This window comes from Adiantum capillus-veneris, chromosome 28 (genome assembly GCF_014529385.1).
Source record: "Adiantum capillus-veneris isolate H3 chromosome 28, ASM1452938v2, whole genome shotgun sequence".
NCBI lineage: Eukaryota > Viridiplantae > Streptophyta > Polypodiopsida > Polypodiales > Pteridaceae > Adiantum > Adiantum capillus-veneris.
The window spans coordinates 71,531,275-71,548,153 of record NC_140958.1 but is presented as its reverse complement, the minus strand read 5'-3'; positions in this window follow the sequence as shown (position 1 = coordinate 71,548,153).

The window sequence follows — 16,879 nt, the reverse complement described above, 5'->3', positions numbered from 1 at the left end:
TGCTTTATGCTAGGTTGATTAATGGCTCTTGATGCTTGAGGATTATGGAGGTGAGGGTAAAAATTGATCATCCATGAAGTAACTGAGAGGCTACAAATGTGAGGAAAGAAATTTTGAATGTGATAAAAACGGAGCACTCAAGTGAGGTAAGAAGGTAATCCTACTAAACCTACAAGGGGTATAGTGCATGTGCAATAATGGAGAACACTTCCCAAATGTCCCAATACCATGTTTCATATCAAAGGGAGTGGAAGCTAAATTGAATCATTTCTTAGGTGCAAAGTGCACATGATAAGATAGGCTCAAGAATTTAAAGGTGAGCTCAATAGATCATCTTCCAATACGGATGACAAGATAGGATCAAGAATTTAAAGGTGATTTCAGTACATCATCTCTCAAAGATTAACATGCTTTAGCAATTGATGGACATACAGTAATTTTGATTGTTATAAATTACTACAACTTCACTATTTAATTTGATGTTTGAAGTTTTCAACCACCACCATGTTACGATTAAGGTTATCATGCAATGTCACTCTCTCATGTATTGTCATTCATTAGTAAGTGTATGGTCATAATGGTGAAGTGTGGGAAATCACTTCTAAAGAATGATTTCTTGGTATGAAAATTTATGCTCCAAAGACATGGGTCTCGTACTTCATTATAGTGTGTTGGGCAATAAGATCATGATGGCACCGATCCAATTTCCTTCTTACGAGCACATTTAGCTTCAATTTTTATGAAATTTGATAAGGTTTGGTTTCACCGACCAATTTCCAATGCTATCTCTCATCACACAAGGTCTACAAGTTTGCACTTTCTTGCCTCTCTCTCTCTCTCTCTCTCTCTCTCTCACACACACACACACACACACACACACACACACACACTTAGAGAGAGGAAAAGTGAGTGTGGAGGGTCAATGAGAATGTTGGATGGTTGAAACCCATTGATGTTTGCTTTATCTCACTCTCAATCTCATGTTCATCTAGCTAAAGTTTGAGTGTAGGTGTGTAATTTAAAGCTTCATTTACAAAATTTTCGTGGAAACACTCGTTTATTTTTATTAATACGAAGTGATTAAAAGAGAAAGAATGTCTTTTTTTCTTTTTCAAACACTCTTTTGTTTTTATTATTAATACAAAGTGATTAAGAGAGAAAGAATGTCTCTTTTATTTTCAAACAATGATAGGTAGATAAAAAAGCCTATCCATGTCATTAACAAAGCCCCCTACAATGCACACACACATGGTACATCAAATATTTCAAGTACCTAACACAACACATAGTTGAACAAAGAGTTAGGTAAGCATGCATCTTTAGGGCCAATTACTTCAAAGTATTGTCAAAGAAAATTCACAATGGCGCTTTGTATAGTTCTGCGTATTCCTTTGTAATGAACAATGTTGTGTGTGAAGATCCCCTTTTGCTGAGAGAGAGAGAGAGAGAGAGAGAGAGAGAGAGAGAGAGAGAGAGAGAGAGAGAGAGAGAGAGAGATAGATATGAACTCATGCATCACCTTTCTTGGTTAATTGAACAACAAAATCTTAGAAAGTATATGCAAGTCTACAAATCCTCATAAATTATACACCATGTACACCAAGGTTATACATCCCATCTATAGATCCTACAACAATTAGGCCATGCTACAAGGAAAAAAATGTATCACCTTAAATCATTTGCCAGCCAATGAACATCAACGAATAACCATCTCAATGGAACAATATAGAAACTTAAAGCAGTCAACAATTACTTTATGCTTCCAAAAGGTTATAATGATAAACACGTTGATGTGGGTGGATTTTCATTGGATTGTCTTCTCAGAGGGTTTAAATGTCATCTCCTCTATTTTTCTATATGAGATGTCACTATTGATAGTTAGTTATTATAGTTGCCTTATTGTAGCTTTGGAGGATGATCTTAGTTAATAATGAATGTAACATTTAATGCACTAGTAACTTGTGTGTAGTGGAAATTGATAACATAATGAGAATTTCATTAAGAACAAGTTCCTAATGAGTATAGAGAGAGTACTTAATTTGAGAAAGCAACATAGAAATTTACACCTAGATAATTTGGCATTGACAATACTTGAAAAGAGAGAGAAATAGAACAATTTTACATGGAGTCGGCGGTCCCCCCTCCATAAAGGATTTGTATTATAGCTTCTCCCATCAAAGGAGATTTATGTATGATAAAATATTTGTGTTCCTTAACAAAACTAGTTGGTGCAATGAAAATGGAAGCTTCATGCACCAAATTATGCTTGTAATAGTCCCAAGACCTCACACACATTCAAAAATGGTGAGAGCTAGCACGGAATGAGGATAGATTGAGAGGAAAAAGATGTATCTTACAAGAAAGAAGTATTCTCCTTACATAATCACTCTAATAGCATAGCATAGCTTAGTAGTTAGCATGGTAGAGGAGATGAGCATGCCATTGAAGCTTGGCTCTTGGTTGGATTTGCATACCATAGCCAAGAGTTGTTGGTGTAGGCCTCTACTTCTCAATGCTTGGAGAAGGAGATGGAGTTCTTCTTGCACACATGAGTTGTGTGTGTGTGTGTGTGTGTGTAGCATAAAAGATAGACTAAAATTCCAAACTCGCTCTCTCTTGGTTGACCCCTCTTGCTTTTTACTCATGTTGGCATCTTATTGGCTCTTGCAAAGCTTAGCCAAACACAAATTAGAAGCATAATTGATAGCCTTTTGACAAGTGTCCCCCTTTTCCCTTTTGTGAGAGCTTTAGGTAATTCAATAATTCAATTAAACTCTCATTGGACCTCATAGTCTTCTAGCCAATAGGAATCAAGCAAGCCATTGGGCTGTTGGATGCTCATTGGACCCCTTGGTAGACTGTCCAACAGTCTTCTAGCGAGCTTAATTTCTATTGGTTCTTTTATCAAGCATTTTTTAAATTGATTAAACTAAATTTACTCTAGCCTAATTCTAATTGATCCAACCCTATGGCCATCCAATAGGATTTGAGGGGATATTGGAGGCAACTGGCCTAGGACCTGACATATACCCAGTATTCCCTTTCTGTAAAGGGGGAGCTTTCAAGTGTGTGTGTGTGTGTGTGTTTATCTCTCATCCCCTACTAAAAGGGCTCACCCCCTCCTTCCTAGGGATGTGGGAAGACTTTTTAGTCTTCCCATGACCATCCAATATTCCCCTACTTTGGCCTTTGGACAATTGAATTAAAATCAGGAATCTTAGACTATGAAGGTATTAATGGAGCTGAACCTTAGGTCTTTTAAGCCTCATTGAAACATATTTCTCTTTTGCAGACTGTCCCGCTTTGGATCCCTATTTTTCCTCCTTTGGATCCCGCAGAGATCGGTCTAGCAGCCTTACCAATATTCTAGCTTTTACTCCCCTGGTACTTCCCCATATAATGATCAGTTTAACATGAGAAAATCATTTTGGAGAATGAGATATTAACCTCTCTCTTGAAATCATAGTCGTCCTCGATTATGAGGTAGAAAAGATAAAGCCTAGTCATTAGTCCATTTGCTAGCGGTTAGAGGATCCCTATTTTACCCTACAACACCATTCTAGAATGGATGAATAGTCCATTTGGTGTCTGAGAGCCTTAGCTTTCGCAAGCATGTCTGCACTTTAGTTTGTATCAATCTTCCATAATAGAGTGACAAACTCTACTTGGTGTTTGGGAGACGTCGTCTCCACAAACATGATCCTAAGCATGGATACTTATTAACATTTGGGCACAAAAAAACAAAGTCTTATAAGACAAAAACTTTGTTCATTTGTACATATTTATATTTTCTTACTCTAGGGAATCATTGTAAGCATTGACAAGTTTAGGTTATCCTTTAATTGCATGCCTTGCATCCATCTAGCATCTTCAAAAGAATAATTTTTAAACTTGATAAGATATTGTCGGATAGTCTTAACGCCTCATAATACCTTGTCTTCGTATTGGAGGATGGACTCGGGCTGAAGTACCTCTTCTTGGTCCTCTATCTCCGGTGGGTCTTCAATGATTGCTTCTTGAGGGGGATCTCCTTTGTAAGGCTTTAGTAGCATCACATGATAATCATTGTGTATGAGCCAATGGTAAGTTGATAAGTCATCTCATTGATTGACCTAAGAATCTCAAAGGGACCATAGTACCTTTTTGCTAACTTAGCATAGTACTTTTGGTGTCTTGTAGGATCCTTGCACGTTGTGTGCCTTAATCGAGCCTTGGGAAACTTACGTAAGACCCAATCATTTTGTTTAAAGGCTAGGGCTCTTTTGTGCTTATAAGCAGCAACCTTTTGTCTTTGCTGAGAGATGGATATAGCATTCTTAATCTTTTGGAAATATTCTTGCAGGTTCGGCTATATTCATCTGCAGCGAAGATCTTCCCATGTACCTTGAGTAACAGGGTACTTTTTGATGTTCCCTCTATCACCTCAAAAGGTACTTTTCCCATGGAAGTATGTACAATGTTATTGTAGGCATACTCCACTAAGGGTAAGTACTTCTCTCATTAGAAATTTTGATCTACTTCTATGACATAAGCTTTTAGTAGATCAAGAATGGTTAGGTTAGCTATTTCACTTTGGCCATCTATTTGGGGATGATAGGCCAAAGAGAAGTTTAGCCTTGTACCTAAATTCTCAAAGAGAACCTTCCAAAAATTAATGGTCATTCTAGGATCTCTATCCGACACTATAGACATTGGCAAGCCATGGCATTTGAAGATTTGTGATATAAACAGGGTTGCTATTTGATGGGCCTTGATAGTCTTTTTGACAGGTATCAAATGCTCTTGTTTATTAAACTTGTCTACTATTGTCCATAATCTGTATTCCCATGGATAGACTTGGGCGATCCAAAGATAAAATTCATGGATTGCTCTCCCATGGTGAATTAGGGATTGGTAAAGGTTGAAGAAACCGAGGTTGCTTCCCTCTATCAAACTTTCTCTTTTGGCATACCGCACATTTTGAAACATACTCTTGTATGTTTACTTTCATGGTAGGCCAATAGAAATATGTCTCTATCCCTTTTAGGGTTGACTGAATCCCTCTATGCCCCACATAAGGAGGAGCATGAGATTCATACATTACTTTCTCACGTAGTGAGCTAGTAATGCATAGTCTATTTCTATAGAGAAGATAACCATATTGTAGGGTAAATGGTTCTTCCTTCTTTCCTAGTGCAAGGGCTGAAATCACATCTCTAAAATTGGGATCGATAACGTACTCATCTATCATAGAAGATAGATCATTGTGAGTTGCTATGGATACCGCATTCACTCTCGACCGTCTTGAGAGTGCATCGGCCACTTGATTATTGTTGCCAGCAATGTGACCAATATGAAAATGAAATTGCGAAAGGAAATTTGTCCACCTCATTTGTTTGTTGGAGAGCCTGGTCTACATCATGAAGTACTTAAGTCTTTGGTGATCCATTTGCAGAATGAAAAGAGTCCCCAAAAAAATAGTGCTTCCATGAGTCTAGAGCATGTAGAACTGCTAAGAGTTCCTTCTCATATATACCTAGAGCTTTCTCAACAGAGTCAAGCCTTTGAATTTCATAGGGTATAGCATGCCCTTCTTGGAGCAAAACAAATCCAAGGCAATCACCACAAGCGTCACATTAGATCTCAAATGGCTTTGAGAGATCCAGCAGTGTAAGCACAAGTTGAGAGATAAGCTTCTCTTTAAGCTTTTCAAAAGCATTGTTCTCCATGGTGGACCATATGTACCTAACTTTTTTCTTTGTTGGGTCATGTAATGGTCCTACGATTTGTGAGAAATTTTCTATGAAGCGTCTATAGTATGCACACATACCTATAAAGCTTCTTACTTCATGCACATTCCTTGGATTAGGCCATCCCTTTATTACCTCTAGCTTTGATGGATCCATTTGGATGCCATCTTGAGAGATGATGTGACCTGAATATTGAATCTCTTGTAAGAAAAAATCACTTTTCTTTTGATTAATATAAAGTTTATTGTCTCGTAAAACTTGAAATATTACCTGGAGGTGTTGCTTGTGTTTGTCTAATGAATTAGAGTAGATGATTATATCATCAAAGAACACTCCAGTAAAGGTTTGATGAGGCCTAAATAGCTTCTCCATCAAGCAGTTGAATGTGGTTGCTACATTGATCAAGCCAAAAGTCATGACAATGTACTCATAAAGACCAAATGTAGTGTGAAATGCGGTCTTTACAATGTCTTGATCAACTATCCTTATTTGATGGTAGCCACGTTTTAGATCAATCCTACTAAAGTAGGTCAACCCATGTAGCTTATCAAATAGGTCTTCTACCCACAGAATGGGAAACCTATTCTTGATAGTGATCATATTTAGTGCCGTCTTTCTTTTGCACTAATAACATTGGTGAACAAAATGTAGATGAGCTAGGCCTAACCATGCCTTTCTCAACCAACTCATGCACTTGCTGCATAATCTCCTCTTGTTGATATTGAGAAACTCACTGTAAGGGGGTTTATTAGGCAGTGAGCTTCCTGGAAGAAGTTCAATTGCATGGTAGTTATTGTCTCGTTTGGGAGGTAGTTCGCAAGGGATATCATCAATAAAAACATCTTGGAACCCCTTGAGGAAGTTGGATAACTCTAATTCCTTTTGATTGTTTATATTTTCTTTTGCTAAAGCATTAGGTTCATTTTGAGAATCTTTAACAAGAATCATGTACATGGAAATAGAGCTCTTTATTGACTTATTGAAAGCTTGCTTATGTACAAGGGGTATGGTACTAACCAACTCCTTAGCATGTATGTACATATATTTTTCCTTGAACCTAAAGTAGATTTGCCTTTCAAGGAATTTAACATTGGCAGCCGTGCAACCAAACCATGGTGTCCCTAGGACTACATCCTCATGCTTGAGAGGAGAGATGAAGAAATCCTCCTTATCCACATAGCTTTGGACATGGAGCCTCAATTTCCCAATTAAGGGAGTGGCTGAGGCTTCCCGCCCCTTGAAATCACCATCAGTAGGTAGGACATATCCCATCTCATAGGCTTGGATACCTATCTTGGTGGCCAACTCTGTGGATATGAAATCGTGAGAACAACCAGGGTCAAAGAGAATAAAAGCATCATGTTCTCTCCCCTTTCCCCAAGCATGGCATAGAGGAGATCCTTTGTGATGAGCATCCACTTATTGAAGGTAGCTCTAGGAGGCCCATTACGTGTATTCTTGTGGGGGCAAGCACGATAGGCATGCCCTTGCTCTCCACACTTGAAACAACGGTTATCTTTTTTATAACCCTCTATCTCTTTAGGAGAGAGTTTATTTTTGCCTTTATAAACTCCCTTCTCTTTAGCTTTGTTGTTTTTGGCGTTGTCTTTGGGAGACTTTTTGACGTTTTCCTTCCCCTTAGGCTCGTTATAGTCCTTGTTTTCCGTGGGCTTAAGATTTATCTTAGCCCCTTGTTGGAAGTTGATTCTTGAAGCCACCATGGTATGGTGTATGACCACAGATATGGTGCATGGCCTTTGGGAGTTAACATATTCCGCCATATCCTCAATTAACTCACACAAGATAGTGGCTTTGAGGTATAAATCCCAAAACTTGTCTACATCTTTATGAATAGATTTGTAGGGAAAGAGCTTTAAGATTTTCCATTCAGTGAGTACTTTGTCTTTGGCATCGGTAGCCAAAAACTCCTTCATGATGGAGGCTCTTAAAGCTTTCCATGTTCGTAGAGCTTCACTGTTTGCTCGTAGGCTAGACCACCATTGCCTGGCGGCATACTTTGGAAAATGCATGGCTACATGACGTATCTTAGAGGACTCCGTGAAGCCCTCATCTCCAAACGCCCCATGAAATTGTTGGATAAAGGCCAAGACTTTTTCCATAGAACCAAAAGTGCCATTGTAGGTAAGGAAAGAGATGTTCTTTCCTCCCTCTTTGCAATTTTTGAGCTTGGACGACCTCTTCCATGCGGCATTGGATTTCCTATGGCCTCTTCTTTTAGGTGGTTTGAGAGCTGCACCATCACTTTCTTCAAAAGAGGAAGAGTATGAGGAGGATGGAGAAGAGGGTGACCTCTTTCTTTCCTTTTTCTTCCCTTGTTCCTCCTTGTTTGCACCATCAATTTATTTAGAAGAGGAAAAGGATGAAGAAGACGGAGAAGAGGGTGGCCTCTTTCTCGCCTTTTTCTTCTCTTGTTTTCTCTCTTCCCTCTTTGAATTATAATGTAGATAAGTATGTTGAATTTTTCTTTGCCACCATCCATTTGATGGATTGTACTCAATCTTTATGGCTATATGGACATGCACATCCACGCTTTTCTACAATTTAGTCCATTTTGATTCTAAATTAAACTATCAAAAATCTACTTTGCCATAGGTTTTCCCTCTCATGCCTACAGCAAAATGCACTAGCCTCACTATTGGCTTGAATATGTCACCATGCCTCATATGCATATTGTCATAACCGATAGCAACATCCTTCTTATTCTTTCATATATTGATCTAGTGCCATATGAGGCATCTTTTTGGTTAGCTGCCTACCTTATCTAATCCCCTATCCCTTTTACTCAGTTCCCTTTTATACATAAACGAGCTTACTATTATTTTTGTGTTATCTTCCCCTTTCTTGAGATTGTAAACAATTCCAAGTTCTTCAAAAGACACCTCAGATATCAACAGAGTTTAAACTCGCTCTTCATTACATGAGTTCTTCCTTTTAGGGCTTTCTATACCAAGAGGGCGTGATCTTTTATCGTGGTAACACATAGACACTTTCCTATCTTGCTTCCACTTCTAAGCAGGTGTCTTTTTTCTTGGAAAGGTAGCATGATTGGTTTCATTTTTCCTTGCGAACTAAATAGTTCCCACAATATATATATATTTCAAAACATTGAGCTTATGCATTCCAATGCAAGATATGTTGTGAGTGTGTAGGAAGGACCTCCTCCACTCCTAACGTCCATCACGTAGTTGAGCAAGGTGCAAGAATAGCCACAAATGATGAAACCACTTGTGTGGCAAGGAGATGAGAAATGAAAGGCCGAAAAGCATAGTCGCAAGGCCAATCTCATTGCATGTAGAGGAGAAGCATTGAAAGGGAACTAACACAACTGCCATGGGGGCTGGGCGCAAGTGCTCTCTCTCTCTTTCTCTCTCTATCCCTCTATCCCTCTCTCTCTCTCTCACACACACACACACACACACACACACACACGTGTGTGTGCACGTACACGAGAGCTGTTGCCACTGAGTTGGGACCAGGAGCCCTAGACTTGTGGCACTATAGTTCTAACTTCTCTCACAAGACAATTTACCAAACCTCATGCTCCCTAATCAGAGTGGCATGGGAATGGTGGATACAGCCGTCTCGATTTTTGATGCCTATGAGGTTCTACATTCTTGAAAAAAGTGGTGCTTCACCCACGCATGAGAGAGAGAGAGAGAGAGAGAGAGAGAGAGAGAGAGAGAGAGAGCACTTTTTGATCCATGGAAGGCTTTAGTGCTCGAGGATTTCTCAAGCCGTATAGATATCAGAGTATTAAATTTGAGGCCCTGGAGTTTCTTTATGGATTTCAACAGGAAAAGTAGAGTAACCCTTTAAGTGACACATGGATGCCTCTATGGCTAATCTCTCTCTCTCTCTCTCTCTCTCTCTCTCTCTCTCTCTCTCTCTCTCTCTCTCTCTCTCTAATAAATGCACACACACACACACACACACACCAGTTCTCCATGCATCTATGGCTAATCTCTCTCTCTCTCTCTCTCTCTCTCTCTCTCTCTCTCTCTCTCTCTCTCTCTCTCTCTCTCTCTCTCTCTCTCTCTAATACATGCACACACACACACACACACACACCAGTTCTCCATGCAAGGGTGTAGTAGATTTCAATAGATGTACTTGCCGTGGTGAAAGAGTGATTGTGGATGTATTGGGCACTCAACTTTTCTACATCTGTCATGCTCTTCCATTTCGGGGCTATCTGAGATTCCCAATGTTTGCAATAAGCTAGGTTTAGTGTATTTTTGCCACTAAAATTGTAAATTTTTGGGCCAATAGTAAAGGGGCCCAAATGGGAGATGGTCTATCAAGAGCAAGGCTAACCAATGGAGCATAAGACCTTAGGGTTAGCTTCATTGAAGACCTCCAATAATGTGTGTAAAAGTCCTTTGACCTTAGGTAAGCTAGGGATGAGCTTGAGGTGGGAACCCGGCCCAAGCTCGAGGTGCTTGACCTGCTTGAGGTGCTTGTCGTGTTTGAGGTGTTTGTCCTGCTTGAGGTGCTTGATTAAGGTGCTTGAGGTGCTTGACTTACTCCATGCTTGAGGTGCTTGACTTGCCGCTTGATTAAGGTGCTTGAGGTGCCTTGACATGCTTGCCTGAGATGCTTGTGGGAATACCCTCTAGTCCAAGTGCTTTGTCATGCTTGATGACTAAGGTGCTTGAGCTCCTAAAGTCAAAAGTATCCCTACAAGAGGGGGGGCGAGCCCTTTTCCTAGGGATTAGAGAGAGAACACACATTCAAACTCACAAGGGAAGCCCCAACTTGAAGAGGCAGCAAGGACACATGTCAGGTCCCTACCCATGTTACCTTCATGTGTTGCTTGAAGCCTATTGGCTAGGCTTCAAAGGGGTCCAATGATAAATTACTTGAATTATCTAATTGTTTTTGCATTTATCAAGTCCTCTCTCTCAAAGGGAAAAGGGGAACAATTGTCCCAAGGCTATCCCTGTTGCTTGTAATGGCTCCTGCTTGTGATTGGTTAGGCATGGAGGGGTCCAATGAGCTTCAAGCATGAGCTACAAGGGGGGGTCGACCCAAGAAATCTAGGGGGGTGCTTAGGGGGTATACTCACCCACACACACACTCACAAACACTCTCATTGTGTACTATGCAAAGTGCAAGAGCTCCCTCTCCTTCTCCAAGCAAGTAGAGGTTGAGAGCCTACACCAACACTCTTGGCTATGGAGTGCAAATCCAACCAAGAGCCATGCTTCAATGCTTAAGCTTGCCATCTCCTTCTTCTTCATTACTATGCTATTATGTATGCTAGCAACAAGAGTATGATAAGTGAGGAACTAATTCTTTCTCCTATGAAATGTTTCTTCTTCCTCTTCCCTACCCTCATTCCTTGCTAGCTCTCTCCACCTTCGAAGGTGTTTGAGGTCTTGGGACTGAGGCTTGGTATAGTTAAAGCTTTCTTCAAGTTTAGGTTATGCTATGATGGTGATGCATGAAGCTTTCCATCTTCATTGCTTCACCTAGGTCACAAGGAACACAAAGAATGTATTGTAACAAGTCTCTCTTTATGGGAGAAATCATAATACAAATGCCTATTGGAGGGGCGACCGGCTCCACATAAATCCGGTCCTCAACTGTTGTCATGTTCTCTAAATTCTCTCTCTTGCAAAAGTATTGTCTATGCCAAGCTAACTAATTGCTATGATTATGTTTCTATCTTCAATTATGTCAACCCGCTATGCTCACAAAATCATTTTTTGAAAGTACTCTCATTTAATTCCGCTACTCTCAAATTGAATAGGCAAATTCCATTACATTGGTAGCAGAGCATTTGGTTTCTCTTTTCTTGCTTAAGAAGAGAGGTCCTTAAGTAGCCTATGAATGGTTGATGTTGTTAATTATAATAGAGTAAGTGGAACTGGGATCTAATATCGGTTTTGTTAAGCCCACTATGTGGGGGATGGTGCACACCTCGGGAGCTTTGGACTTAATAATGGAGTCTTTTTAGACTTGCCTACGGCTTTACCATTATTGAGCCATAAGAAGTCCGAAAGGAGCTAGCCCTTGGCAACTCTGCTATGTTAGACCTACTCCTCTACTCTCTATAATTAACCACTTTGAGCCGTGGGTGTAGATACTTAAGAGCCGATTTTCAAAGGCTAAGAGGAGTGGCAACTAAGGTTTTGTATTGCCAAAGCATACACTAAGTATAAACATAAATTTTGTTAACATGGCTGACAATAATCAAGAGAGTAGAATGAACATTGATAGCTTTGATTCTGCACATGAAAGTGCTAATGATAATGCTCCCATGTTTGTGAATTATCTCATCACTAGGTTGCAACAAGCTATGGGCAACCCTGCTTTGCAAGCCGAAGTTACTCAACAACTTCGTGCTTATGGAATTTCCCTTCCTCTCCCAGAGGAGAGAGAGCTTAGGAGGCCTCTTGAAGAGAGCCCCAAAAGAAGACTCTCTCCCATTCGAGAGGAGGAATCCAAAGAGAAAGAAAGCAATGACAATCTAAGTTCTTCTGAAGATGTGGCTCCACGAAGACGGCAGTCTAGACGATCGCCTACTCCTCCCAAGAGGAAAAGAGCAACCTATAGTCCTTCTCCTCATCACTCTGAAAGGCAAGAGAGGAAACAAAGGAAGAAAAGGGCTAGGAAGAGGTCACCCTCTTCTCCTTCTTCTTCACCTTCCTCCTCTTCCGATGAAAGTTATGGCTATTCTCCTAGAGAATACAAGAGGGGAGGACATCGCAAATCATTTCCTGCATGGTGAAGGTCACAAAAGCTAAAGAAGTTCAAGGAGGAAGGAAAGAGTATCTCTTTTCTCACCTACGATGGCACCTTTGGTGCTACCGACAAAGCGTTGGCCTTCATCCAGCAATTTGATGCGGCCTTTGGGGACAAGGGCTTCACAGAGTCCTCCAAGCTACGCCATGTAGCTATGCACTTCCAAAAATCAGCTCGTCAATGGTGGGCTAGCCTTCATGGCAATGGAGAAGCCCCAAAGACATGGAAAACTCTACGAGTTTCCATCATGAAGCAATTTCTTCCAAGCGATACTAAAGATAAAGTTCTTACCGAATGGCGCGGCTTGAAGCTTCTCTCTCATGAGTCTATCAACAAGTATGTAGACAAGTTTTGGGATTTACATCTCAAAGCTACTATCTTTCAAAAGATAGACTTTTCCGAACAAAGACAACAATTCTGTGCGGGATTACCTGAAGAGATGGCCGAATACATCAACTCTCAACGGCCCGGTACTATTACCGAAGTAATCCACCACACCATGGTTGCTTCACGCATCAATTTCCATCAAGGGGCTAGACGTAATGTCAAGCCCATGGAAAACAAAGATAAAAATGATGCAAAGGGGAAATCCAATGCTCAAAATAATTCCCAAGGCACTTCCAACAACAACAACAACAACAACAATCGGTCCAAGGAGAAGGGTGTTTACAAAGGTAAAAACAAACTCTCTCTTGAAGAGCTTGAAGCTTTTCGCAAGGACCATAAATGTTTCAAGTGTGGGGAGCAAGGACATGGCTATCGTTCTTGCCCCAAGAAGAATACTCGCAATGAGACTCCTAGGGCTTCCACCATCGAAGCTCCAAAAGAGGATGCTCATTGCAAAGGATCATCACTCTCCTATGCTTGGGGAAAGGTAAGAGAGCATGATGCCTTCATCTTGTTTGACCCTGGCTCTACTCTGAACTTCATATCAATAGAGTTGGCCACCAAGTTGGGCATTCAAGCTTTTGAGATGGGAGATATAGTAACAACTGATGCAGCTTTCAAGGGACAACAAGCCTCCGTTACTCCCTTGATTGGGAAGTTGAGGCTTCATGTCCAAAGCTATGTCGACAAAGAAGACTTTTTCATCTCTCCTCTCCAACATCAGGATGTTATCCTAGGGGCACCATGGTTTGATCGCATGGCTGCCAACATGAAGTTCCCTGAAAGGAGAATTCACTTCACCTACAGGGGAAAGAACATGTATATAGATGCTAGTGAGCGTGGTCGTACTATTCCACTCGTAAATCCTCTTTCTTTTGATAAATCAATGAAGAGCTCAGTTTCTGCGTACATGATTTATGTCAAAGAGTCTCTAAAAGCTAATAATGTTTCATCAAATGAAAATGATAGGAATCAAGAAGAGTTAGACTTGTCTACTTTTCTAAAAGGATTCCAAGATGTATTCATCGATGATATTCCTATGGACCTACCTCCAAAACGATGGAATGATGACCATCGTATTGAGCTCATTCCAGGAAGCTCACCGCCTAACAAACCTCCTTATCGAGTCTCACAAGCTCAACAAGAGGAGATTATGAGGCAAGTACAAGAATTGGTAGACAAAGGGATGGTGAGGCCTAGTTCCTCTCCCTTTTGTTCTCCAGTTCTTTTAGTGCAAAAGAAAGATGGTACATACCGTATGTGTGTGGACTATCGAGCACTAAACCATATCACTATCAAAAACAGATTTCCCGTGCCTCGGGTAGAAGATCTGTTTGATAAGCTACAAGGCTCTACCTACTTCAGTAGGATTGACCTTAAGAGTGGCTATCATCAAATAAGGATAGTGGATGAAGATATCCTAAAGACCGCGTTTCGCACAACATTTGGTCTTTATGAATATCTAGTCATGCCTTTTGGCTTGACTTATGCACCAACTACTTTCAATCGTCTCATGGAGAAAATTTTTAGAACATATCGTAAATTCACTGGAGTGTTCTTTGATGATATCATCATCTACTCCAAATCTTTGGAGGAACATAAGAAACATCTCCAAGTGATTTTTCAAGCCTTGAGGGAAAACAAACTTTTTCTCAACCAAAAGAAAAGTGAATTCTTCCTTCAAGAGATTCAATATCTAGGTCATATTATCTCTCACGATGGTATTCGTATGGATCCATCAAAGTTAAACGTAATAAACTCATGGCCTAACCCAAGGAATCTACATGAGCTAAGAAGCTTTATTGGTATGTGTGCATACTATAGACGCTTCATAGCAAAATTCTCTCAAGTAGCAGGACCACTACACGACTTAACAAAGAAGAACGTTAAGTTTGTATGGACTACTAAGGAGAAAAATTCTTTTGAAAAACTCAAAGAGAAGCTTACTTCCCAACGAGTCCTCGTGCTTCCGGATCTCTCAAAACCATTTGAGGTCCAATGTGATGCTTGTGGTGATTGCCTTGGAGCGGTTTTGCTTCAAGAAGGGCATGCCATAGCATATGAGAGCCGAAGGCTCAATAGTGATGAACGAGTCTTGGGCATTTATGAGAAAGAGCTTTTAGCTGTTCTACATGCCCTAGACACATGGAAGCACTACCTATTGGGGACTCCATTTATCCTACGAACCGACCACCAAAGTCTCAAATATTTCATGACGCAAACCAAGCTTTCCGACAAACAAATGAGGTGGGCAAATTTTCTTTCGCAATTTAATTTCCATATTGCTCACATAGCTGGTAAGCACAATCAAGTTGCCGATGCACTTTCACGACGACCAAAAGTTAATGCGGTGTCTATAGCTACTCACAATGATCTATCCTCTATGATAGATGAGTATGCTACTGACCCTGACTTTAAAGACATAATGTCAGCCCTTGCTTTGGGGAAGAAAGAGGAACCATTCACCTTGCAGGATGGTTATCTTCTCCACGGAAATAGGCTATGTGTTACCCATTCCCTTCGTGAGAAGGTTATGTATGAATCCCATGCTCCTCCATATGCCGGGCATAGAGGTATTCAACCTACTCTCCGAGGAGTAGAGACGTATTTCTACTGGCCTACCATGAAAATGGACATACAAGAGTATGTTTCAAAATGTGTAGTATGCCAAAAGACAAAGTATGATAGAGGGAAGCAGCCTGGATTACTCCAGCCATTGCCTATTCCAAATTCACCATGGGAGAGTATATCCATGGATTTCATCTTTGGATTACCCAAGTCTATCCATGGGAATACAGGAATATGGACAATAGTCAACAGGTTTAGCAAGCAAGCACATTTTATTCCTGTCAAAAAGACTATTAAGGCACATCAAATGGCAACTCTCTTCATATCTCAGATTTTCAAGCACCATGGATTACCCACATCCATCGTGCCAGATAGAGATCCTAGAATGACCAGTAATTTCTGGAAAGTTCTCTTTGAAAATCTAGGAACAAGATTGAATTTCTCTTCGTCCTATCACCCACAAACGGATGGCCAAAGTGAGATAGCCAATCTTACGATACTTGATCTACTCAAGACTTATGTTACCGAAGTAGATCAACGCTCACAATGGAAAAAGTATTTACCTCTAGTAGAGTATGCCTACAATAATACTGTCCATACTTCTACGGGGAAAGCACCTTTCGAGATCATAGAGGGAAGACCTAAAAGTCCCTTGCTACTCAAAGTACATGGGAAGATCTTCGCCGCCGATGAGTATAGCCGTGACCTACAAGAATCTTTTCAAAAGATTAGGGAGGCTATAGCCATCTCTCAACAAACGCAAAAAGCTGCTGCTGATAAGCACAGAAGGGCCTTAATGTTCAAAGAAAATGATTGGGTCTTACTCAAGTTTCCTAAGGCTCGATTAAGACAAACGACGGGCAAAAATCCTACGGGCCATCAAAAGTATTATGCTAAACTAGCAAAAAGATACTATGGTCCTTTCCAAATCTTGAAGCCCATCAATGAGACGGCTTATCAACTCAAGTTGCCCAACCATTGGCTTATACACAATGCCTTTCATGTAAGCCTACTTAAGCCCTACAAAGGAGATCCACCAACTGAACCAATTATTGAAGACCCTCCCGAAGTTGAAGACCAAGAAGAGGTGCTACAACCCGAAGCTGTCCTTCGGCATGAAGACAAGGTACTACGACATGGTAAGATAATCTGACGGTATCTTATTAAGTTTAAAAATTATCCTTTTGAAGATGCTAGATGGATGCAAGGAGTACAACTTAAGGATAGTATGAACCTTGTCAATGCTTACAATGCTACATTAGAGTAAGCAAATATACAAATTTCTTTTAAATGACTCATGTTTTTGTCTTATATGACTAGTCCTCTTTTTATTTGTGCACAAATTTAACTAGTATGCATGCTTAGAATCATGTTTGTGATGACGACGTCTCTCAAACACCAAGTAGAATTTGTCACTCTACTTTGGG